We start from the raw sequence: 24,929 nt of genomic DNA on the forward strand, positions 1-24,929 counted from the left end.
AATTCTCTCTAAGGTTTTAATCAGCTCCGTCCCTTGGTTCTAGAATGAAGGAGGTCTTGTATCTCGCTTCTCAGGACTCGATCTCCCAAGAACCTGCGAGGGTGACTTAGGAACACCGGAGCTGGATTTTCTTGGCTTGAGAAAAGGCAGCTTCTCCAGCGCATCAAAGGGGAGGGGCGGCTTCCTCTGGCTCTCGCATCAGCTGGGCTCCGGATAAGTAGATAGCCGCTCTGCTCCACACCACTGTGTGTTTGCTTAAGGCAACGTTTGTATATTTATACCTGAAAGGTGCCGGGTTTGATGTAAGGTTGGACATAAGACGTCACTAATAACTAACAGTTCTTTCTGGACTCCAGGAGTTCTTATGCAAATCAAAACAAAAGCAGGGGGGGATTCCCGGCCTGCTGGAGGCTTGATTTGTTTACAGAACGCGTTGTACTTTCTAGGAGTCTATGGGAGTAGCCTTGCCGTGCTTTGGACTGCATGGGCTATTACTAAATATGGATATGATTCTTATGCCTTTATAAGGATACTATTTATTATAACCACATAAGGGCCTAAATCGGGAATATCAAATTAGGGTCCTAGATAGAAACACAACACCCACTCCACGTATTAATGTCCATCATTACTAAAAACTAAGCAATATTAAACATAACGATGCATGTGTGTTTTCCAACCCACCCCAAAATACATAATTGCATTTGAAATGGTGTACGGTTTATACACGAAAATTAGTATTGGTACTGTACGCTTTTCAAGCAGGGTTATCATTCAGTTAAATGCATATATATATATCAGCTGAACGAATAGCGAAAATTGCTCATGAAATGGCTCTGTTTACAGAAAAGAAGGTCGAGACCACTTCATCACATATATATACGGTATTGTACATGTGCTAGAGGCTGAGGTAAATATTGTCTCTAACGTCTCTAAAAATAGAAGCTCTGTTCTCTAAGAATAGTTCTACTTTAAGCAGAGTACCGTGTGCCAGAAAAATTGTAAACTTTTTTGAAGTGAAAGAAAAATTATTTTGCTTTCAGGGGAAGGAAGGAAAAAAAATAGCCCCAAATGTTTTTAGTAGCATTGTTTAAAAAAACTGAAGGCCGAATTCAGAGTTCAGGGAACGCTGTGTGATCATTGTTTTTAAAGGTTATTCTCGTTGTTGGGAGAGAACATCATGTCAGACAGACTCGGAAAAAATTGGTCTACAGCATCAGGTGAAAGTTCGACCAAGTTTGAAAACACTGCAACTGTGCAATTCTCTGCGTGATTGCTATCATCGATGTTTGGATCAGCAATGCTCACAGAAGGTTGTACCTGTTTGGTGCTGCTTTCCTCTCGTAGTTCACCGCCACCTACTCGTAATGGTGAAGTCTCAACGAATGCCGTCATCAGAATAGGTAGCCGCTGGGGACAACACGTTGCATGAGTCGTTACAGGACAAAGCAAAGCGTCAATATCCATTGGTACTGCTGATGGTAGTGTAAGACAAACGTCCAACACGCATTCTTCTCCGCATAGCAGACATCAAAGCACAGGTAAGATGCAATCTTGCCAGATAGGTCTGAATGAAAGAAACCAGGTTGTACTCAGATCTCTTAGCCGGGCCAATCCGAGGACCTCAGTGATACGGTCTCGGTATCGTATTGCTAGGATCGTTTATTCCATCGTTGCTGGAGTCTTGTCTGTGAATTGGCTTGCCATATTGTAGCAGAAGGAACAAAAATAAAATTCTAGCCACGAGTCCCAAGATTAATGGTAGGCCGCCAAAGACAGAATGGACAAAATTCAGGAAGATGCCCAGAACTGTTTCAAACGGTGCAAACAGTCCCGAAAAAATTGTCTTAAATACATGTGCGATGCCACTGGTATCAGACATGTTTAAAATTTGGCTTAACATTTCTACGAAATGTACGGGGCAATTTGTTGATAAAAGGGTATGTATCTCTGATGTTGTCCTTGCAACTTGCAGATCATACGTTTCTTTGGACGACGTCAGCGGCACAGTACTCTGTAAAAGAATAGACTTCATTCTGCTTAAAGTATCAATTCGAATAGAAGAGATATTCACATGAGGCCATATTGCCGCCTCCATATCTGGATTGCTGTTTGGATACAATACTTGTATGCAGCAAACGACCCTGGAAGTAACAGTAACGAGATAACATTCTCCTGGCACCATTGCACAACAGCTGTGGTCATTTATTAAAACGTGACTTTGGTTGGAAAGTTGTCTGAAGAATGGCTCTATCTGTTTTGCAGGAGTGCCTTGCAGGTGACATGAAAGGTTTTTTGAAGACCCTTCGCAAGCTCCATGCAAGTTAATACCTTGACACAGAAGTGTACCGCCTAGTGATTTTTTACAATTATTACCACTAAGGAATACCTCCTTTTTGCCTTCACTATAACATTTGTGTGTGTAAGGTAAATCCCAGGTTGATTTGATGTATTCTTTACTCAACCTTTCATACTGGCCTGCTGGTATATATTCTTGGCAATTTTTAAACTGAAAAGTTGTTATCGGAATTGTAATGGTTCCGTGTATTATCCATTCAATGACAGGTCTCTCTGACATTGTCAATGGTAATCTCTCAAGTTTTTCAATGCTCAGAATCGTAAAAAGTTGCTTCTTTTTGTGCCAAACTGATTTGTTTATCAGTAAGGTTAAAGATAGAAAATAATGACTTACGTTGATTAGACGCCATGGCACGTAGCCTGAACGTAGGTTTTGCAACGTCCAGCCAAGCTGTACAATAGAACGCAATTGAGACTGACCATGTTGTAGCATTTTTCACCATTGAAGCACGTTTGGATCAGAAGACCGCCTTCACACGCCACGACCAGAAACGCTACCGGTAATATCCAGAAACCTACAACCAAGGGGTTCGCCGTCATCCACGCTCATGAAGCAAACCGTGAATAATTTATTTCACAAGCTTAAAGCGTACTTTCCCATCGGTTTGTGAACTATGACAAGCAGCTAAATAGAATCTTCAGAAGTCTTCAAACAACTGCCATTTAAGAACGTTATGATAACGCATTGCACTATTAGGTACAATTTCTAAAATATGAAGTCCTTTCTCTAACTGGTCATATTCTGTGAAGGCGACGCATTATCGCCTTGAATATCAGATTAACCCATCTATCTCGCATCAATTTATAAAGTGGAATATACATCGTTACCAGCTTTACATAAGAACTAATCATTGGTCAGATTAGATTTTTGTCACCAATACCAATTGAATCCTCTAATCTTCCAAAGACTTGAATGAAATATATAAAAAAATTTGGTTCTACAGGCTGTTTCGAGCTGTAGAAAGTTGTCCTCTGTCTTGAGAAAGGCGCTGGCCGCCGAAACGCGTCGACACACAACTTTATACACCACCCTCCCATTTTCATTGTAAAAGGAACTGATTATGTGTTTTTAACTGTGATTTATACTTTTGAAATGTAATTTTATTGTGTCATTTGAGATATGTATTTTTAAATTGTTTTATTTAATAATAAATTTGTTATGTGCAAAAACGTAATTTTTGGAAACTGTTCATTTTAGGTCTCTTGTCCTGTTACCACTGTGTAGGCAATTTCAAAAAACTTCCGCCTAGGCTGTTCTTTACATTGTGTATTTCTCCCTGACCTAGGGGTGCATGTTTCTATTCATTTATACAGGGAACCCTTGTTTGATACAAGTCATGTTGTAGCATTAGCAAGTCTTGCTTTATTATATCAAAGGCAGATGACACAATACTATCCAGTGAAAATATTCTGGAAGACAGAGTTGTTAACCCATTGTCCACAACAGAAAGTGATTTTTCCAAATTTATACAATCAATTTCTCGTATTTTTTCCGCTGTTTCAATTTGCATTACTTTCCAAGCTTCGTTGTATGCAGCGTATATACCGGCCGCTATGAAATGTTTTTGACGCTGTTTGCGAGGTCCCATTATGAAATCTCGCAAGTCAGCACCTACCTTAAGTAAAGTCAAGTGTTGCTTAATTTCAGCCAGTGCGGATTTCTGTAGCCACTCAAGGCATAATTTCCCTACACAGTATGTTGTAACTATCCCTGGATGTTGTCTCTGGGAATATCTTGGGTCTGGCCTGGTCATTTTTTACCCCTGTTGTTTGTTCAGGAATCTATCTTGACAGTTGTTTGTGTCTGTGGGCCAGATCAACCATTTTTTCCAATCAGGATTTGTTCTGTTTTGGTGAAAAATATGGGATACGTCTATTTCCACATCTGTAGTGCAATTACTATCTGGTATGGGCTTCTGAATAGACGGTTTGTTTAAGTCTTTTATCTTAGCTAGGCCAAGACAGGTAGTTTGTTGAATGGTATCATTCAGGAACATAATTTGTTCTGGGATCATGCAGGCTCTAAGTAATGATTCTAGATCTTGTACCTGCCAATCTTTTGTACCTCAGATGGATTTTGTTTCAATGTTGTTTTTCCAGAACTCAAAACCAAATGTAGACATTTTGTCATACATTTTTTCAGAATAAATAAATTTAGTATTTGTCAACATTGTTTTCATTCCTGTCTTATTTAACAGTTTAAAATAAAACGTTCCTGGATCACTGTTGTTAAACCCTGAGAAGTATGGACATTTCTCAAAAAATGTCTTTGAACTTCCTTTTGGTGGAGTTGGACAATGTTCCCATTGATTATAAGTAAACACATTTCTAGGTTGTGCAGATTTATGCAAATAGTGATGACCATAGTGATTGTAACAGTATACCTCTTCATAATTTGATGAACCCTGTAAATAATCATGTTTTGTGAATTTAGCTGACATTACTAAATCGGACATCATATTATTTATATTTTCAAAGTCCCAATCATCAGAAAAAGAACTTGGTATTGGATTGGCTGTGATGTTCACTGATGATAGTTCTCTTTTTCTCAATGTGAGAGGATCTGTGAGACTTTAAGACCAAGTTGATGTTCTGACTTGCTGTGTCCATTGTACTATATTTTCCATCAATGAATCTACCCAAGCACAAAAACATTATGAGCCAAAGCAGGAGGAAAAGTACGCCTAACGCAGTCCAAAATTCAATCCATGGTGAAATCAGATATGTTTCTTTTAGTTGGTGAAAAAGCTCGGTCATTTTATCTTTGAAAGTTTTTGTCGGTGGCTTGTCTCCATGTTCACTAGGATCATCGGAAAAGTAATCAAAGTTGATAAAATAGCCAGATGCAGTTCTGTCAATTGGAGGGATTGCTTCCGGATTTCCATTGATCTTTGCATTTTCTTTAGTTACATTTGTACATTCTGATGCCACATCGTTATAGATTGGTGTAAAATTATGAATTGTTGCGATTTGGGTTTCAAGAGGCACAAGTTCCATGGCTTTGTTGCATAGTCCCTTGTTATTTACAGCAGGTTTATCTAATGTGATTAGTCTTTCAGTTTAAACCTCTTGGATTGTAGCAAAGTTTGGTCTTCTGCTATTTCTTGGTAGTCCACTGGGCCTGCTATTTATTATCGGCCACATGAATGTGGTTTCACCAGGTTGATGGAAACAATTCTGGTTTCCTTTTTACCAGCAAGTGGCGGTAGTACTACTGATCTTGTTCCGCTGACAGGCAAGACAGGAACTGCTTTTCTGTAAGAAGGCCCAAATTCCTTCTTTACCGCGATCTTTTCTCTGACCAGATCCCCAATCTTTGGAATCCAGACAGGTGTATTCTTCAGTGGTTCTTGGCTTAAACTTTCTGTTACTTAGACTTTTTCTTGTTTCATTCAAGTCCTGTAAAACAGCCAAACGATCTTTGATATCAAAGGTTTTTTCTTCTACCACTGAAGTTTGACGATCCAGATCCTGGATAGTCATCATAGTTCCAAACAAAAGTTCATACGGACTGAAACCTTTCAGAGAATTTCTTGGCATGTTATTAAGACTACGTTGGACACTTAATAAATGTTTGACCCACCCATCACCCGAACGTAATACCCTCGCTGTTATAGATTGCTTTATGTCATGGTTTTTTCTTTCTACTACCGCATTTCCCTCAGGATGGAAGGGAGAAGAGTACCGCAATGCAATGCCCATGCTGTTCATGGCCTCTTTGTAAGCTCGAGAGCTTAACGCAGGACCCTGATCAGAATGTAGCATGCCAATTGCGTATGTGCCGATAAAGACTCGCAAATCTTTTTATAACAGTTCTGGCGTCAGCCGAATGCTGGTGGTCTACATTTTTAAGTTAATTTTGTCCTAATAATTATGGGGACGCATTTCTCTGACTGGATTTCTGCATTATAGGTAGCCTGATGCTTTCTAACAAAGATGTCCTGGCAATAGTCTGGTCCGGTTCACAACTGCGATCTCTGTTGCAGTCTGGACAATCCATTGCAAATTTGTAGATTTGCAAGCTCATCCCCGGCCACCAGTATTCTGATTGTAATTCTATTAGAGATTTCAAGATCTGTTGGTGCCTCGGACCCAGTCCCATGTGTGCGCTTTCAATCAAGAAAACTCTCCGGTTCGTGTTTGGAATTACTCTATCCCCCACTCCAGGGATTTGAGCAAAAGGAACGGAGTTTGCATCAATTATGTATGTATTACTGAGTGGATAGTTGAGCGGTAATGCTGCATAATCGCCTTTTAATGAGGCTTTTACTGCCAGCATGGTTTCCCCATCTATGTGTTTTTCTGAATGCTTTTTTGTGGCTACGGAAGCCGGTTGATCCGCTTCCGCTGTGGCTGTGTTAGCCAATGAATTCCCTGCAACGTGAACGCCATCACGTTGATGACTCAGTGCGTGTATCACGTGAGTCTGCCGTAGTTCTTTCTTTAAAAGAACTACTTGTTCCCAAAGCATTTTATGCTTTATTGTGGCACCTGTGTCATCTTTGTAACCATTTTTACTCTTTCTGCCTCCTCGTCCGTGAACGTGACCACCGGGATTTCCTGTAGATAGTCTCTAATTCTCCTGACATCCCCCCTTATCGGTTCATCATATAATTTCTCATAAAAATTTCTAAAGACTTCCCTTATTTTCTCTGATTCTGTATAGATCCTACCGGAGGTACCCCTAATCTCCCTAACAGTACCTAGCGCTTCTTGCTGCCTTGTTCGTACAGCCAAAGTTCTACCCACTGTTTCACTGAATTCGTGACATTTCTCTCTTTTTGCTACATATAATTTTGCAGCCTTTCTGGCAATATCTCCCTCAGCATCCCCTTTCGCTTTAAGGAGTTCCAGCATTGCACTATCTAAAGGGATTCCACTCCTAATACACTCCTCTAGTTTTTCTTCGGCTTTAAGTACTACATTTGCCAATTCCATATTCCTCGTATGCTCCTGTTTACGCTTATAGGAATTAAAACTCAGGGTTTCCCCCCGGACCCCCGCTTTGAAAGCATCCCAAATTACCCCTGCAGTAGAACTATCCCTATTATTCTCGAAAAATTCTTTAATCCATATTTTCGTGTGATCCACATATTCATTTTCCTGCAATAACCCTCTTTCAAAAGTCCAGACTCTTTGCTGTTTGATGTTTACTGACTTTGTTATTGTAAGAATTAGGGGATAATGATCACTTAAAATCCGTGGGAGTCTTTCTATCCTTGATTCCGATAAGAGTGTATTTGAGATAAAAAATAATCCAACCTAACACAAGTTTTATGTGGGGCAGAATAATATGTAAAACCCTTATTTCCTGCCCTTCTTTTCCCCCAAACATCGGACAGTGCGTTGTTTACAACTAATCCCTGTAGGGCTTGGCATACCCGCCTCTTTCTACCTGAATATTTACCAAATGAACCCAAGCCCAGGCCGTCAGCGCCATTGATATTCAAATCCCCTGCCAATATAATTCTGGGTGCCCAGGTAGCTAATTCCACATCTAAAAATTGGAAGATCTCCGGATCATCCTCGGTCGACCCATATACCGTAATCAATGTAGTCCACTCCCCATCTATCATACACTCAACCATTGCCCATCTCCCCCATTGATCTTGTGCTTTTTTTCTCAGAAGTACATTTTTATTCCTGGATAGGATAGCTACTCCCCTTTTTTTAACGCTTTGCTTTGAGCTTGCTAATACCAGGAAACCCAATTGTTTCAAATAAAATTCTTGCGAGGTCATAACATGTGTTTCCTGTAAAAAAATAAAATCTACATTCATTTGCCTTAATAACACTGAGACCTTTAACATTTTCTGAGCATCGTTTAGACCGCACACATTCCATGTTACAAATCTAGTCCCCATACCTAGTTTGTTGTTTTGCAGCCATATAAACTCATATATTTACATAGTTCATCTATTTTTTCATTATTTCCTGTTTTCTCAAATCTGTGCCCCCTACCTAGTAAACTTTTCCTTCCTTTCAGCCCCAAATCTCTTATCTTGTCTACTCTTTCTGTCACATCTACGTCTGTGAGTGATTCTCCCTTTTTCTGCTGTGCTGTGCCCTGAACCCCCCCTCCGCCCCCTGACCCCTGCCCTCCCTCCCCCCCCCCTACTGGCAAATAGGTCAATAGTGACCTGTGTCTGACAGCGAGTCCCCACAGGAAGCCTCTTCCCCTCCCACTCTCCCAGAATATCAGTATCCTTTTCTTGATCTTGTATAGCTAGGAAAATTCATGCTGCTCCCTCCCTCACTTACTCTGACTACTTTTATTTCATTACTTTTTCTGTGTCACATGAGCGGTTTGCCTTATAGCTGCAACCCTGTCGCTTTGGGCTAATATTCCTGTGCCACTATTTCAGAAAAAAAGACCCTAAACTGGCCATTGAAGCCAACTTTGAGTCGGCAGGGGAACATCAGGTAGACCTCACATCCCACATTTTGGAAGGGTGTTATTAACTGCCTCATGCGCCACCTTCTCTCCACGGTAGTGTGGCAAAAATCTGGGCGTGCAAAAAAGAATATATCTTTATATGAGCGTTTGGCCACTGGCTTTGCCTTTCTGATTACTTCTTCTCTTAGCAAAAAGTTTCCTACATACACTAATATAGCCCTTGATTTGGAGCCTGTGTTTTTCCTTTGCGTCAAAGGGAACCGGTGTGCTCGCTGCACCTCCTTGTCGCAATCCCACTTATCCATCTCCGGGAAAGCTCCTTTCAACAACTCTACAACAAAAGCACGTACATCCGTCCCCTCCTTCCCTTCCTCAATACCAAGCAGTCTTATATTGTTGCGCCTCTGTCTGTTCTCAAAATCTTTGAGCTTCCACAGAACGTCCGATGAGATCTTTTCTTGCTCGTCCCGATACTCTTGCAACTTTACAACTTCTTCCTGGACTTTACCTGTCCTCTCCTCGACTTCCACCAGTCTCCCAGACATTTCCTCATACATTTTATCAACCTTGCGTAAAGTCCCTTGTATCTTCTTATTTGCGTGCTTAGCTCTTTGACTCTCCCGCCGAGCCTCCCCCTGGATCTGATTTAGGGTTGAGAACAGAAGATCAAAGCTTGCTGCGTAATCTTTCTCCTGTGTCCGAGCCTGAGCCTGTGTTTTATTCGGTTGTGTAAAACCGCCAGCCGCGCCCTCCTGGTACAATTGTGAGGTAGCTGCATAGTCCCAATCAAGTTTTTTAGCCACACCTGTCTGTGTAATGCTCCCCCGTTTCTTTGTTCTTCGGTGGGCCCTTCCCTTAACTCTGTTTGGCTTACTCCTTTGATTTCTTTTTAGTACAGTATTGTGTTCTGGCTCAGATTCAGTATCTAGCTCTGAGGTATCTAACTGTGAAGCCTCCAATCCACTTTCCGTGAGTGATGATAGATCATCTAAGTTACTAGACAAGTTATGGCTTGAATCTGACTCTTCAAACTCGTCCTCCTCCCTATTTTCCTCCTTGTCCTCCTTATCATCATCGTTCCCGGTAAAAAAACATTCATCACTAGGAGAGCCAGTAACTGCAGGTAAGTAATCCTTCCTGTTGGTGGCCCCCCCTTGTCCGCCCCCCCACTCCTTGCATGAGAGCTCTTTGGAACATCCTCAGAGATGTTTTCATTAGAGCCATTTTTATCCTTGCTTGCTTCATCTGCTGGGGTATCTACTAAATTAATTAAAGTGGAGCTGCTTAACGTTTCCTTATTACTCGGAGGTTGCAGTGTCGTTTCAGCTGTCGAGGTGCTTTCAGTCATTTGGCAGAAATTTTGGAAGTGGCTGTTCAGGGGGAAGAAATAAAAAACGCCATCTTGAACCTCCCCTCTGGAAAAGCTACAGGCCCGGATCAGATTCCTATAGAATTCTACAAAATATTCTGGGATATTTTAGAAGTTGATATAATCAACACACTGCAACAGGCGCAGACAGGTGAATCTATACCCGGGTCATGGGGGGGGGCCGAAATAGTGATAATTTTAAAAAAAGGGAAGCCTCCGGAAGAACCTGGGTCCTATAGGCCCATCACATTGATGAATACGGATACTAAACTTTTCTCTAAAGTATTAGCAACAAGATACGCTAAGATAATTGATAGGGTGGTGAGCAAGAATCAGCATGGCTTTATACCCGGAAGGGGCACCACCCATCATACGCGCAAGGTAATAACTATTCGATGCTGCAGCAGTCTCAGGAGACCCGATGGCGATCATGTTACTAGATGCGGAAAAGGCATTCGATCGGGTCTCCTGGGACTATCTGTGGCATACCATGGTAAGAGCAGGGGTTAAAAAAGGATTTATCAAAGCACTCCAGACATTATACGTAAACCCAGTGGCCTCTTTGCGAGTGAATGCGGGGAATACAACTCAATTTCGGATAAGGAGAGGAACGAGGCAAGGCTGTCCTTGCTCCCCTTTGCTATTTGCGATGTAAATGGACCCACTGATCCGGAGAATAGAGACTTGCGATTTAATAAAACCACTACCTACACGAATTGGCCACTGTAAAATATTAGCATACGCTGACGACGTGGCAGTAATTACACCTACGCCAACAGAGGCTATTGCCCAAGTGGAAATAGAGGCTTCAAGATTTGGGGAAATCTCGGTATATAAACTTAACATTACTAAGACCCAGATAATTAAAAATCACTATACTACCTGTGCAGATAGTCGGGTTACCCAAGCAGGAACATATCTGGGGGTGACCATATCGGCTGATTTAGATGGTTTAGTGGAAAAGAATATGATCCCTGTAATTAATAAAGTACGGAAGGACCTGGATAGATTAGATAATTTACATCTATCAATTGTGGGGCGGACGAACGTAGTAAAAATGTTGGTCTTACCTAAGTTTCTTTATTTTTTTAGAGCGATACCTTTATTATTTGAGGCCAAGATGCTTAAGAAGATTGAAGATCTGATTAACAGATTTATATGGGCAAAGGCGGAAAACCAGGAGAGCACTCAGATTTATGACACTTCCACGGGAAAGGGGTGGGAGGGCACTGCCAGATATAAAATTTTATTATTGGGCAGCAGTCCTGCAAAATATGGTCGGCTTGGTGGGGGGGGCAGAATATGAAGGATGGAATGAGCTGGGAACACTGGCAAGTTATGGCTTGATACTGGGACCAGAAGCGGAGAATGTGTTTTTAAGATATACTGAACCTAGCTACTTCAAAAGGACATGGTTTAAAACGCTCCTGGCGGCTCATAATGTCTGGAAAGCTTTCAATAAAAGATTTGGGCTGGGGAGATACAACTCATACACTAGACTAAAAGGAAATCCGAATCTACCGGAGGAAGTTGCTGCTGGTCCTATACTTGCAGAATGGGAAAGTAAAGGAGTCAGAAGGATAGGAGATATCCTTGGACAGCAAGGGGTTTATCAGTTTTTCGAACTTCAGGCCAATTATACACTAGATAAAAGACAAGTCTTTAAGTACCTACAAATAAGGAGTTTTTTACATAACAAACAAGGTGGCCCGTCAGGATTTAGTAAAAATTCAATCATGGAAGTGATTCAAGCAGGCGAGGATTGTTCTATAAAGAGATTCTATGCCGAATTATTGATCTCAAAGGAGGATGATACCGAAAAATGGGCAAATAAATGGAAATGTTGGTTGGATATTAGCGAGGAAAGCTTCTACATATCTCTAGAAATGGGGTATACACTGCTGTGTTCAGCGCCTCTTCAGGCACAACACTATAAAACTATATATCATCTCTACCACATGCCAGCAAAGATAGCTCAGTGGGGTGGCACAGTAGGAACTACCTGCTTTAGATGCGAAAACTTAGATGCAGATTTAATACATGTATTTGCAACATGTCCTCACCTGCAGCTCCTCAAAAGAGACACGAGGGCTTTATAAGTCAAGTATTAGGAATAGATATTCCCTTAACCCCTTCAATAATCCTTCTGGGAGTAAAGGAGGAGGCGGGGCATCAGCAGGGCGGGGGGAATTTTTCTTATTCCTAGCTATGGCAGTTATGAGACTCTGCATTGCATCTGCATGGTTGGACCCTTTGCCACCGACATTTCACCAGTGGTTGGCTAAATTATTAACAATATATAACCTGGAGATTGAGATCTATGCAAGGAAGGGGAAAAAGGGAAGGAAAATCGGTAAACAAATTTGGGATCCTATTACTCATTGGAAAGAAGGGAATAGGGATTGAAAGGCTTGAATTATATATAAGAGCTATGTATATGGTTAATATGTATTGGACTGCTTAATTTATGTTTATGTTTCGATTTTTTCGCTTAGTTGGTCAGATATTTTATAACCTTGTCTGGACTTTAAAACTATCTCACCTAGTTGTTTTTTTTTTAGAAAGAAATTGTAACAAATCAAAACCTTATATTTTTTTTCTGATTCTGTTTTGTAATATCTTTGATACATGCAAAATATTGCCGTGCCCTGTATGTAAAAGTGGGAAAAAATTGTTCAATAAAAAGATTAAAAAAAAAAAAAAAAAGTAACCGTGTTTACTCCATGTTTGCATGTCACTGTTGTAAGACTTGAGGCAGAAATGCGAATCACACACTATCAGTGTGGGGAATTCGCGATCGGAATTTTCAAGCGCCATCTTTAAAGATCTTATTTCAGCTCGCTGAGCTGAACAGTTTCTGAGTGATTCAGTTTTGGTAATCATCGGTTTGAATTTACCAGAGCGCCAGCGACATTTAACAATCGCGCATGCTGCATTGTAGGATTTTTTATCTACATCGTAGTGTTGCGCGAATCTGTCCATATAGATTACGCAGGTATATTGTTCCAGAGGCAGAATTTTGATTGGCAGAGGATATTCTTTTTCATATTCTAGATCATCTAGTTTTTTCAGTTTCGGGTCAAAATACTATTTCACGTCTTCTGTAGCAAGAGAATTTTCCATTGTATTCATTTTGGATCTAATTTCACTGTATTCATATTGCGTGGACTTGTTAATGCCTCAAGGGCTGATTCCGCTGTATAAACAGATATTCTCTTGCCTTGGGCTAGGGCTCTTTCTTTTGCTACAGCAGTTTGAACCACTGTCAGAATTTTTTCTGTAGAGCTGAATTTCATTTCAGCTTGAGTGTACAAATGTGATTTGTAAGCTATAGGTACCGTTTCTCCCTTATTAGAGGTCAGGTATGTGTATCCACATCTTCCTGGGTTGACTCGGAATACAAGGTTGCGTATGTTTTCGTGTGTTTGCAATTTTGTTTTAGTTAACATGTCTGTTTGTAGTGATCGTAAAATTTCTGTGTGTTTCTGAGTCCAATTTATTGTTTTGAAATCAGGTCTTATTAATTCATAGAGAGGTTTAACCCTCTCTGCATAATTTAGAATGAATGCTCTACCGAAATTCATTAAGCCTAGTATTGATTGTACATTTTTCAGCGTATTTGGTGCTTGGAGTACTGCGCACTTCTCTAGGAAATTGTCAGCTAGGCTTTTGCCTTCACTTGATAATTCATATCCTAAAAATAGGACTGTTAGATGGGCAATTCTTGACTTTTTAAAGTTGAATTTGTAACCCTCTGATGCAAACCCAAGTATTATGGTGTTCACTCTCTTTAAGTGAGTCTCCAGGTCATCGTCTGTAAGATAGATATCATCGACATATGATAATGCCTCATCATCATACATTTGTAGTAATTCTGTTACTCTTGCTGAGAATAATCCTGGGCTATTCTTGAATCCTTGTGGGAGTCTGCAAAATTGTTTTTGCGACCCCATTATTGAGAAAGCGGTCAAATACCTGCTTTCAGGTGCAATGTTTTGACAGAAGAATCCATTAGATATATCTAATGTCGTTTTATATCTTTTGCACACGATGTTATTCATTAGTGCTGCTTTGTGTGAGTTTTGTACTGCAAAAGTTTTACAACAGGAGTTTAAATGTCTGTAGTCCAAAACTAGGCGATATGAATCGTCTGGTTTGAAGACAGGAAACAAAGGATTGCTCATTTGTAAGGTGCATGTTTCAATCACCCCTTGATATTCAAGTTGATCTAAGATATCCCCGACTTGCTTTTTAGCTTCTTGTTTAACTGGGTACTGCCTTTGTGCAGTGGGTTGATTTTTTAACTGGATTTTGTGGGGAGGAGAATCCTCATCCTATCCTACATGATTTTTGTATAGTGCAGGGGCTTGGGCCACTGCCCATTTTCTTGCCAATGCGTATTTTTTATGAATCGGAATGTGATTCGAGAAGGCAGGCATAATCATTTCTTCGCCATGAGGGCACTCCCTGACAAACTCTGGTGGCCAGTCTTTTTCATCTAACAGAATGTCATAGCCTTTTGAAAGTTTCTCCCAAAAGGGACCTTTTGTTCTCCTAGTTTTATCCCCCTCTATATGTAATGTTATTTCATATAGTTTATGGGGCACACTAATTAGTGTGTCTGCAGTTTCTACCTGAATGTATTCATTTGTGTCCACTATCTCCAGATGATTCATCAGGATCTTGCGAGCTATGCTCACTTCTGCTGCGCTGTCTAGCATTGTCTGGGCCCACTCTCCGTTTTTTAGTTGTGTCCTCAGAATCCTCGGCATGTTTAATTTTTATACTTGCTACCTTCTTTCTGGAAATTGTGATTTTTTACTTTGATGAGCAGGTTCTTTGTCTTTGGACTTGACGTGCTCTTCCTTGTGTTCTGACCGTCCTCTTCTTTTCGATTTCTGTGAGGAAGATTGAGAAGGATTGAGTGAGAAGGATCGAGAGGGAGCATATAAATCGCTGGTATGGTAGGTGTTTTATTAACCAGAAATGAGGCCTCATTTCTGGTTAATAAAACACCTACCATACCAGCGATTTATATGCTCCCAAAGGTGCATAAGGACCTAAACAACCCCCCAGGGCGCCCAATTGTTTCGGGCTGCAATTCAGTCCTTAAACCATTGGCGCAATACGCAGATTTTTTTGTGAGACCTTTTGCTGTTGAATGCTCTACATACATCAGAGACACAACAGCAGTAATAAACGAAGTCGAGAAATTCCATTTTGATTCATCAACCAGTATACTTGCTTCTATGGACATAGAAAGCTTGTACACTAACATTCCACAGAGTGAAGTCCTAGATCTACTTTACAAACTTTTGGAATCTAGACCAAGACCCCACTCTGTACCTACTGAATTCATTATAGAGTGCACAAGACTACCTCTGTGTGAAAATTTCTTCCTATACCAAAACACGTTTTACCAACAACAGAAAGGGGTAGCCATGGGTGCAGTTTTTGCACCAGATATTGCAAATATCTATGTTGCCCAATTTGAGGATGACCACAACTGGCACTCCTCTAATCCATTTTCATCAAGAATTCTCAAATGGTTGCGTTATATTGATGACGTGTTTTTAATTTGGGAGGGCACTGTTGAACAACTGAAAGAATTTCACATATGGCTAAACTCCAGAAATACCAATCTACAATTCACACTTGAATATAACAATACTGAAATGCCATTTCTGGATATCAAAATTAAGGTGGATATGAACAATCAGCTTTTCACCACCTTATTTACCAAAAAAACTGCACGAAACACCTTGCTTAAATATACTAGTCACCACCCACAGGCGTTGAAAGATGGTCTACCTTTTGGACAGTTTCTTCGCCTTCGGCGAAACTGTACATATAAAGAGGATTACTTCCAAGAAGCCAAAAAGCTAAAGGACAAACTATTTTCTCGTGGCTATCCAGGCAAACTATTGAGAAAATCAATGAAGAGGGCCTGGTATCAAGATCGTGATGCTTTACTGACAGTAAAAGAACGAGCAAATGAAACCAACATAGTTTGTGTAACAACTTTTGGCACGCATTCAAATGCGATTAAAAAAATCATGTCAAAGCAATGGAATCTACTCCATTCATTTTCTGAATTCAGGCAGAAACCATTATTTGCTTTTAAAAGAGGCACCAATTTACAGGACAGGTTAATTCGTGCATATGACAACCCATCTGCAGATAACATCGTAGATAACATGAGGCAACTTAGCCCTGTAGTAGGCCACTTTAAATGTAACAACTGTGCTGCCTGCGCTACTACTACAACAGTGAAAACCTGCACGATCAATAACATCAAGTTCACAAATAAAAGTTTCTCAAACTGCAACACCACCAATGTGGTATACTGCATTAAGTGCCCCTGTTTGCTACATTATTTGGGAAAAACAATTCAACCCATAAAGAAGCGCATCTTACAACACCAGTCGCGCATTCGTTGCAAAAAGGAAACAGCTCCCTTAGTGGAGCATTTCCTGCGTCTGGGGCACAAAGAAACAGAGATGACATGGTGGGTGTTAGAAGTAATTAAACCCAACAAAAGGCAAAACAATGTCAATAAAATATTAACATTGCGAGAAGGCAAGCTGATATGCCTCACCAATACTGTAAAGCGAGGATTGAACTCAGCCACAGAATGGCACGCTCTTGCATGCCTCTCGTGAACTCAGCAGTCTATTTTTGCATTAGGGTTACATGACCCACATTGAATAAACAAGCACCTTGACCTTCACTGTGATCTACATGTGTCCTACTATTTGCACAATATACATTGTATACTGAAATGATAACTAAATATATCAAAATGAGCCTGTAATGATATATTTTCAGTGTAGAAATGTCATAATTGTTAACTGTGGTTTTGTTTCCATAAAATTGTAATAACGGATGTTCTATGAATAAATCCAATATATCCCCCTATTATGTCTTAATTCGACTTGATTTATTCACCAAATGTGACTTAATACACTTACAAGTGTTACAAATACCTATTGACTAGTCCAATATGGCAGTCGATTCTAGTCCTACCTCGATTTCTAGACACTGACCCGATTCATTCACTATATGCAACTTGATACACCCATTGACTAGTCCAATATGGCGGTCAAATCTAGTCCTATCTCCATATCCTGATACACCCATTGACTAGTCCAATATGGCGGTCAAATCTAGTCCTATCTCCATATCCAAACACTGCCCTTTAAAAACGCTTGTTTCCTCGGTCACAATTTGTGGCTTCATTTCAGACGGGACGTGTTTGTGATTCCACTTCGCCAGAATCCTAGGTAAGAATAATGAGAGTGTTCTGCGCTAATGTAATGCAGTTAGAATTATGCTTTGCTCTTTATTTAATTACTTAAGAGCAGATAGAAAACTAGATCTTTATTTCATGACCATGCTGCAACCCCCGTTTTTTACTCATCCCACGAATAATTAAAATGCCTCGGAGTTAAGCAGTAGGTTAAGAGATATTTACTCAAATAAGCAAGCAGACATAATCTGAGCAGCTTATACATATTCTTCACTTGCAACTAGCTATGACTTGGCTGCTGCCTCCAAACATGCGTCTCTGCCGCTTTTTCACTTTAAGTAGTGCATTTGCTAGTAATTTAAGCCATGGTAGGATATACAGATAGACGCCTTGTTACTTGCCTAATGCTATAAAGGCCACTACAACCGCTACAAGTTCGGTAGCGCTAATACACATAGACACACGCCTCGCTAATTGTTTAAATGCCTATTATAACTGCTACAAGTTTGATAACGTCGAGACATTTGTGCACCTAACATGCACATTTTGTATTATCTGACAGGCGCTGCAGGACAAATGACTGTTTACTGACCTGTTTAAAATTCATACTGGTCACAATTACTTCAGACTGTGTCTAAAAAGCAGATAAGACTCCACACGAGTGACACCGGGTAAGACCTATTCCCTAGTACAAGTCGGTTCTTTTCCATAGGTTGACACAAATTTAGAAAATGTTCATTATGATTCTTTGTAGGCGATTTCTGCGTCATAATATACATGCATGGGAGTGAAGATTTGACTTCATATCCAGCCTTGATGAGTGCTTTCCACATCCACTAGGTATGTCTACTGATAAATAAATAGGTCTGTTTTGAGTGAATTTTTTCCAGTCCCTAAACAATGAATTTTAACTTTCAGTTAAGGCATTAGGATACTGTGATCCACCACCGTTTTCACTGCGTGAAACTGTGATTGCGATTTGCGAGCAGGTATTTAAACTATTTAGATTAATATGTGTATGTTTACACTGTTTAAAAATGGTGTCATATAACATCCGATACACAACTCCTTCAACTAAATGAAAAATAATAATGTCCAGAATGTAATCATGAAGTAATTACACCAGTGTCTTTAGTTTATACAACCATATAATTGATACTACTGATGTGGTTTTAACAAGTACATGTGATTTACTCTAACTGTCTGACATGCAGGAATTGACCTGGATGTATTAGAGGCTTTCGATCTCAATGGTTTTATTTGGTTTACTTCTGATTTAATGGTGCGAAAAGATGATAAATGATGTTTCAGTTCAGACAAAGTGGCAGCAACTGATGAAATGCTTTTTTTGTCTCTAAACAAACCAACTACACTTCCTTATTGTTTGTAGGAATATGTCTAGATTTATGTTGTATATATTATGATGTTGTCTCTTGTCATGACAGTTTAGTCTTATTGTTTTGTCACCAAGGTGTTACATATAGAGTCAATACACTATTGTAACTGTAAATATCTTTTGAATTTCAGATTACAATATTTCTATACAGATCAGCACTGATAATGGTCCTGAGGATGGTTTCATCAAATCATTATTAAGAAACCGAAACGTCGACAATACATCTCATCCCCCTCTTTGTTTTACTCAATGTGTTTTGGGATAGGTGTTTTTTAGGTTCTGTTGAGTCACTTAGCAATTTATTTATATGTGTACCCACAGTCCTAAAATCTTATTTGTTTATTTATCTGTATATGAAGTTGATTTAATGAACTATTTGATAAAAACCTTTTCGTATACACCTTGTGTCTTTGTTTATATGTTATATGTTGATAATATAAATTGATCAGTTTTGATTAATTCACCCCAAGGATGATCCATTGATCCTTTCTAGAATAATTTCAATTAACAAATATAGACTGAATAAGTCCCTTGAAGGCAATTTTACCCTTCTACTTTCATTACCCAAGCCCTCAAGGGTATTCCGGGTTGCTCACTTCTTTGATTAACATATTACATCAGTCATGATATGGTCAATGATATCACTGATGACATCACTGATGACATCTCAAATGACATCACTGATGACATCATCCACATGAAAATCGGATGCATTTTTTGATGCCCTAATATAAAGTTTGATACACGCAGTCCTGCCAAGCATCACGCAACAGATTTGATGCTCAAGCATTTTTAGTGCGGTGATCCGCATCACCGCACTGAAATACATTGTCACGCATTTTCGACCTGTGCCAGTGGCGCTCCTGTGCCCCTGCTCTCTCTGCTTTTCTGAAAGATGTGCTGCTCAGCCCGAGGGCCTAAACAGTTAACTGAGACTGCAGCTCTCAGCTCTGTGTAGCTGAGAGCGGCGCGCTACAATGTATCTCCAACTCTGCCAGGTGCCTGCTGTCCGACTCCGGTGTTGCCCTGAAAACTAGAATGCGCAAATGGTGTGGCCCTGGCGCGGCGCGCGGCTACTCTCAGAATCCTCACAGTCTGCAGGGGGGCCAGACTGCCCTCTGAGTCAATACGAAAGCTCAGAGCTGTTAATCACCGTGTGGCGCACCAGGGGGCCGGGATTAAATCCAGATGTGCAGGCCGCAGTAGTGCCGTCAAGTCTGAGGAACTAGGAAGTCAAGTGCAGAAGCGGCGGGGGATTAGAGAGTGCAGGCTGCGCACGAGACGCTGTCTCTCTCAAGCACCATGGCCGCCAGCCCCCGCTAAACACTGCAGCTGCAGGCTGCACCTTGACCACCTCCGCTCCGCTCCGCTTTGTTTGCATTGTGTTTTGGGTGTCTGCCCTTTGGTGCAGTGCTGTGCCTCTGCTTGTACTTTGTGCGCTTTTGTGGCATGCACACGTCACTTTTTTCCTCCTGTATCGGTGGCGTTTGCTATTGTGGTTGTTCCTCGTGGTTCACTATTGTGAAGCGCTCTGTCACCTTCGGGTCAAGTCCGCGGTAAACAAAAACGCATAAAATAAATAAAAATAGATTCTCATGGCCGCCCCCCGCCCGGCAAAACACTCCAAGAGGCACCTGGCAGCTGAGCCGACAGTCTGTCAGCTGGGCCAGGACAAATCGACTCTAGTGGCCAGAAGCCTGAGTGAAGAGGCAGAGTGCACATTGATGACGCAGGCTGGGGCACAGCAGTGTAGTGACCAGTCGAGTCGAGTCGTCACTCTCTAAACAACTCTAAGTAAGTGATTTTAAAGTCCACGGTGTCAGACATGTCATCAGTGATGTCACTGACCATGTCATGAATGATGTAATATGTGACATCATCAGCAGTGGATTGCGGTTGCGCAATATATAGTTAGTGCAACTAACTATATATGCGAATTTCAATGGTTTTGTGCGAGTAAATTAAGGTTTTGTAAATGCTAATCCCTAACTATATATGGTCTATAACCTATAGTTTTTTCAGTGAATTTTCAAGGTTTTGTAAATGCTAATTCCTAACTATATATGGTCTATATCCTATGGTTTTTTCAGTGAATTTCAATGGTTTTTTAATAGGAAATATGAAAAGCTTTAAAATGTCAAGTACGTGGTAGGTAAAAACATTTTTGTGTTTATGCACGCTGATGTGCTTTGAACGCTACCCCTCCCCCCTCTTTTCTTTTAGGAGTATTCTCTCTTTGCAGATAGTGAAGGGTAGGTAACGCAGGCCTTTGCCCCCGTTGTAATCCGTCGTGCCTGCTTCTCTCTCCATTTCATTAATTGTTATCCAAGCATTTACTGTATTAGAATTGGTTCTCTTTGGTTCATTCTCTATTTACAAACAAGCACAGAGTCGCAATACTCTGTTTAGTCTTTGCAGATAGTGAAAAATCGTTTAAAAAAACAAAGGGAATCAAGCAAAATCAGTAGGCCACTAATAGGATCTCTTTTTGACCTCGCTAAAATAGAAACATTAGGAACAACCCCTCATGAGAAATACGAAACTAGTGACATGAACTGAGCTCGACACCATGATGGCTGCAAGACAGCTCAGCTCCGCCACCCACCCCGCCCAAAATAACGACAAACCCTATGCAAATATTATAAATATATACAACACACCAGCAAAGTAACAGGGTAAAACGTTTTATTAAATAACTATTTACATGGCAGCCTGCTGCAACATCCATCACTGTTCCTGTCGAGGTACCATAGCTGGCGGCCTAGGGGTGGAGAACCGTTGTGCAAATTACCCGGGGACGACACCATGCGCCAAGACTCGTACCCAGTACATCCAGAGCTGATGTCCGACAAGTTGTGTGTGAGGATGCCTTGCTGATGCCGCCACCCCCACCACCACCTTTTTGTTGCCTGATCCGGCTAGCTCAATCGATCGAGCATGAGACTCATGCACTCTGATCTCCTTGGCCTCAGTCAAGCATCAATAGTAAAATTTTCATACGTGAGTGTAGGTTCATGGTTTTCCATCCACAGACTAAAAGCCTGGAGTGAGAGTGAAAGAACCATAACTAGGTAACAAGGAAGACAGACGCTGTGGGAAGGACTCTGGATATGGTATGTTCCTTGGTCCCTGAGTTACTTTGATGTCACTGCCTTGCACAAATGGCATAAGTCCTGGATGTTGGGTGCCATAGTTGAGGGTTCCGAGCAGCGCTTGTAACACTGTCTGCAGTTTATTTGCACCTGCTGCAGCTTCTCTATTCTCAAAGTAAGTGGGGGCTGTTTGTGGACATGACTGCATTGGAAATCAATGTGATGCGGTGCCTCCCTGAACCGCTTGACGGAGGCCCCCGAGGGGTGGTGAAATGGCGCCGACCCCCTCCCCAAGTGTTGTTGCCCTGGTGTGGCCTGAGATCGCCCCCGACATAGGCGGCCGGCTCCCGGGGTCAAGCGGAACTTTTTGCCTTTTGGTGACTCTTCCATTCTGAACATTGTCCCACAATCCGTTTGACCTGAAGACACGTCCTGCGGTGCCCTAGTCCGACCATCACATATTCCTGTGCCAGGAGACGGGAGACGGCGTGGGATGCGCTAGAAGGGAGAGGCGGCGCGAACGAGCCTCCCCCACCTTCCCAGGTGGAGGTTTCTCAGGTACACCCCAGCGCTTCACGCAACCAGCTGAGTTGCGCCCGCTCTTGCGGCTACAGCGTCTCGCCCACCATCCATTTAACGGAACCTTTTTGGACTGCCGAAAGGGGTTCTGGTCCGACCGCTGGTTGGTGGAGACATTTTGACTATATTCTGGACCTGCGTTGTCGTGTAATGCGTCATATGACGCGCTGCGTTAGCGCACCCGGAAGTGCTCCGGTGCGCAAGGCGCAGCTTCCCGGAAACGATCCAGAGCGCGGCGCGCAGCGCGTAACGTAAGCATAACAGGTCATGTGACTTGTTAATAAAACTTTTCATTGGTTCATTTTAATTTTGTTATTCTAATGATGAAAGGCTTGGTCATATGACCTAAAAATAACGCTTTTCATTGCTTTCGAACATTTTTTTTTCCCAAATGATGAAAGCCCCACCTTTTTTTTTCTCGCTCTGACTTGTAAAGCAAAGGACCCAGATGCATTTACAGTTTATCACTAACAATTTTCCAGGCTAATGTATTTTCCCGGGAAATTTACAACTGTCCTGCAAGTAAAATATTCCTATTTCGAGAAAAAGGGCGTTTCTTCGTCCCTTGAGGGAGCCGTTGAGCAAAAGAGGCTCGGCCTGCTGTCTTAGTCGCTGATAGGCATGAATATCGGATTCTTATCGATCACTTTATGTTGCAGGAGTGGAAAACACAACAGCCCTTGACCATTTATCTTTACTGCGTTCCTGCGTATTATACCTTTTAACCGTCATGTAATCGGGCTGCTTTATTTCACTTGCCTTTTACTGATTCGAAAACAGTGGCTATTATTCAAAACTTTACCAATCTAGGTACTACTACCATGTTTTGTTTTAAAAACCTTTATTGTGAAAATGTCAGTATACAAATACGGGCCTATAACCACGTGGGCCGGCCACGGAGCAAACTGGAATCGTATATGATGAGGGGACATTTACACTGTAGAAGAACGTAACGGGCGGGCCATTAAGTTGCAAGATGTAAGGTGTCAAACAGTTGCGGAATCGATGGACGTACATTTTATAATTAAAGTACGACAGGGCCAGTTACAATAAAATTATCTAGATATACATTTGCGGGCAAGTACCATGGGTGACGTTAATTCGAACTTTCAATAGTACAGTAATCAATAACACATCAGAACTTAATATCAATAGGGATGTCCAAATGTTCAATCAGTACTCATCCCCGCCCACCATGTGCTTCAAAACTGCATATGTATCTCGTGATATCAAGGTTGGGCAACCAGTACACAACAAGGAGTTACGAGTCCCATTTATACCGGCGCCATTTTGGGCGAGGCCGGGCAGGTCCAGGATATAGTCAAAATGTCTCCACCAACCAGCGGTCGGACCAGAACCCCTTTTGGCAGTCCAAAAAGGTTCCGTTAAATGACAACAGAAGAGATAGGCAACAAGAACAATCAGTCAAAAGAGGGGACGCTTTCGTGAATGGGGCCCATGCCCTAGCAGGCAAGCGTCCGAGTTCCAAGGTGTCCCAGGGCCATTTTAGTGGACCAGGCCCAAATCCAAAGAGCCGGCCGCCATTTTGAAAGTCTTGTTGCAGCCGCCTTTCGCTGCACCGCAAAAGTAAACGCAACTCAGCTGGATGGGGGGTGAGGCACTGTGCCGCAAGAGCGGGCGCAATGCAGCTGGAAGGCGAGTGAAACGCTAAGGGGCGCCCCACTGCAGATGAGGTACCTCCACTTGGGGAGGCGGGAGAGGGCCGTTTGCGCCACCTCCCCCCCCCCCCCGGGCACCCCACGCCGTCTTTCGGCGCAGCATTGTAGAATGGCCACACCAGTGCGGCAACTTGCTGGACACCACCTCGGTGCCATCCGGATCTCTGCGCGTTCGAGTCGCTGTACCGCAAGAGTGGGAGGAAAACAGCTGGATGGCGGGTGAGTCACTGTACCTCAAGTGCGGCCGCAACTCTGCTGAACGGCGAGTGAAACGGCAAAGGGCGCCGCACTGCACATGAGGTGCCTCCACCTGAGGAGGCGGGAGAGGGCCGTTTGCGCCACCTCCCCCCCCCCCGGGCACCCCACGCCGTATTTCGGCGCAGCATTGTGGGATAGCCACACCAGTGCGGCAACTTGCTGGAAACCACCTCGGTGCCACCCGGATCTCGGCGCGTTCGAGTCACTGTACCGCAAGAGTGGCCGAAACTCAGCTGGACACGTAGTCTTTCGGCGCAGCATTGTAGGATGGCCACACCAGTGTGGCAACATGCTGGACATCACCTCGGTGCCATCTGGATCTCGACACGTTGTGCTGCCTTCGGCCTATTCGCACATCAGTCCGCTACTGACGCCGCCTCACAGGCCAACGGATTTTCTAGGCTTTTTATAGCCCAAAGCAGCATAACAGGTCATGTGACTTGTATATAAAACTTTTCATTGGTTCATTTTACTTTTGGTTTCCTAATGATGAAATGCTTGATCATATGACCTAAAAATAACACTTTTCATTGGATTGAAACATTTTTTTTT

This window comes from Lissotriton vulgaris, chromosome 1_1 (assembly GCF_964263255.1).
Source record: "Lissotriton vulgaris chromosome 1_1, aLisVul1.2, whole genome shotgun sequence".
NCBI classification, from domain to species: domain Eukaryota; kingdom Metazoa; phylum Chordata; class Amphibia; order Caudata; family Salamandridae; genus Lissotriton; species Lissotriton vulgaris.